This window comes from Pteropus vampyrus, unplaced genomic scaffold (assembly GCF_000151845.1).
Source record: "Pteropus vampyrus isolate Shadow unplaced genomic scaffold, Pvam_2.0 Scaffold684, whole genome shotgun sequence".
Taxonomy (NCBI): domain Eukaryota; kingdom Metazoa; phylum Chordata; class Mammalia; order Chiroptera; family Pteropodidae; genus Pteropus; species Pteropus vampyrus.
The window spans coordinates 76,507-78,508 of NW_011889465.1; positions in this window are offsets into that span (position 1 = coordinate 76,507).

Below are 2,002 nucleotides of genomic sequence, written 5' to 3' on the forward strand. Positions count from 1 at the left end.
ACGGCTTCCTGAGTGTGGGCTCACAACCATTTCAGCTGTCAGACCTGAGGAGACAGGCGAGCACGGTGGGTCAGGAAGGGGTTCGCCCTGTCAGAGCCCCAGACAGAGTCATCCCACAGAACCCATCCAGCCAGGATGCCTCCTTTGGGGCCAAAATCTTGAGCTAAATTACTGTCATACTGGCAGTAAAACGTCTTGAGGAAGGTGAGCTGTTCTACGTACTCCTCCCATCAAGACTTCTGTCCCTTGCCAAGACAGAGCCGGCGCGCAGAGACTGCCACGTCCACGACCTGACTCTGACCGTCCTGCGAAGTGAGCTTTGCACACAGTGGACTCTTGGGGCTGTGGCTTTCCAGCACCCGAGGCCAGTAGCCAGCAGCCCCAGGTCCTGGCTCCCCGAGCAGCCCTGTCCCCGTCCCCAGCACTAGGACCTCAGGCCCTTCCTTCCGGTTAAGGCTTCACAGAGAACAGACACCAGTCAGGAGATAAAAGTCGCCACTGGACATAGAAGCCCGTGGTGCCTTTGGGGAAGCACCTTTGCTCCCCTCCTGTGTCTCGTTTAAGGACAAAGGGGGAGGTTACGTGGCCTCGAGGACAAAACTGCCACCCGAACAACTGGACAGCATCAGTAGAGCAGAGGGAACTAACCAGGGCGCCCCGTGAGCCTCAGGATTTAGGGGTCAGCACGTGCCACTTATGGAAAAGCAGAGGGAGATGAGAAAAAACACGCAGGTAAACCGACTCCAGATCCTTCCGTTCCAACGTATTTTTAACTTCCTTTGTCGCTCATGGCTGGCAATAAAAAGCTCATGCGAGGCTTTCCAACTTCGATGTGGCAAATCAAGTCCTAAAAGAAATCGGGAGAGACCCCAGAGGTCATCGCCGTGTCGCGAGCAGGGACTCACCGTGGCTGTGTGCCCGGCCTTCGCGCTCCTGCTCGGCTTCCCTGTGGGTCAGGGCGCCAGTGCCCACCCAGTCCTTGTGGAGACAGCTGCCGTGTGACCATCAGCCTTGCGTCCCACGTGCTCGCGTCGGGCGATGGGCAGGGCCCCAGCGGTGGACAGAACCGGAACATCCAGGGCCTCCTCGGACTTACGTTCGGATGGAGGGGGACACGAGGCCGGGCGTGGCAGGCGCCGTCGTTTAAACAGCCGGGTCAGCAACAGCCTCATGGACGTGCCTTTGAGCAGAGATGGGAGTGGGGAGGGGTGAGCCTGCGGGTGTGGGGCTCGGGGAGAACATTCCAGGCTGAGGACCCAGGGGGGTTACCTGGCGCCCACAGCAAGGGTGCTGCAGGCGGGGGCAGGAAAACCAGGGGAAATGACGGGCCCTGTCAGGGCTGGGAGGGGCCGGGCAGGTGAGGACCGGCCAGAAAGCTGGTTTTACAGGGATGTGACGAGGTAAGTCATGTGACCCTTGCCGATGCTCCCCGAGCGTTACCTGGGTGACCAGTTGGTCCCAGACAGCCCATGCCCCCGGTGCTGCATGACCACAGCCTCCTGCCGCTCACGGCACGGACGTGTCAACAGCCCCTTCTCCGTGGGGACAGCATGGCGTCGGCACCACTGTGCCCGGCGTTCGGTGTCATGGCGCGTCGGGTACCCCAGACTCCTACGCGGAAGCCGTTGCCCAACACCTCAGGGTGGAACTTATCTGAGAATGGGGTCTTCGCAGAGGAGCAATAAAGACGAGGGTGGGCGCCAAGACTGGCGCCCTCTCATAACAGGGAAATGGGGAGTCGTGCGGACATGGGGAGAGGCCGCGTGAAGACGGAGGCAGTGGTCGGGGTGCCCCCCGCCGAGGAAGGCCAGCGGCTGCCACAAACCCGGGTGCAGGGGGCGGGCATCGGTTCGCCCGCCCAGCCCTGGGAGGACCCTTGTCTCCGACTTCGCCATCTCTGAACTTCCAGCCTGGTGCCCTGAGGGGACAGGTGTCCGTGCCAAAGCCCTTCTGTGAGGCCCTGGGTCCCAGTCCTGGCAAAGCGCGCATCAGACAGGACGGG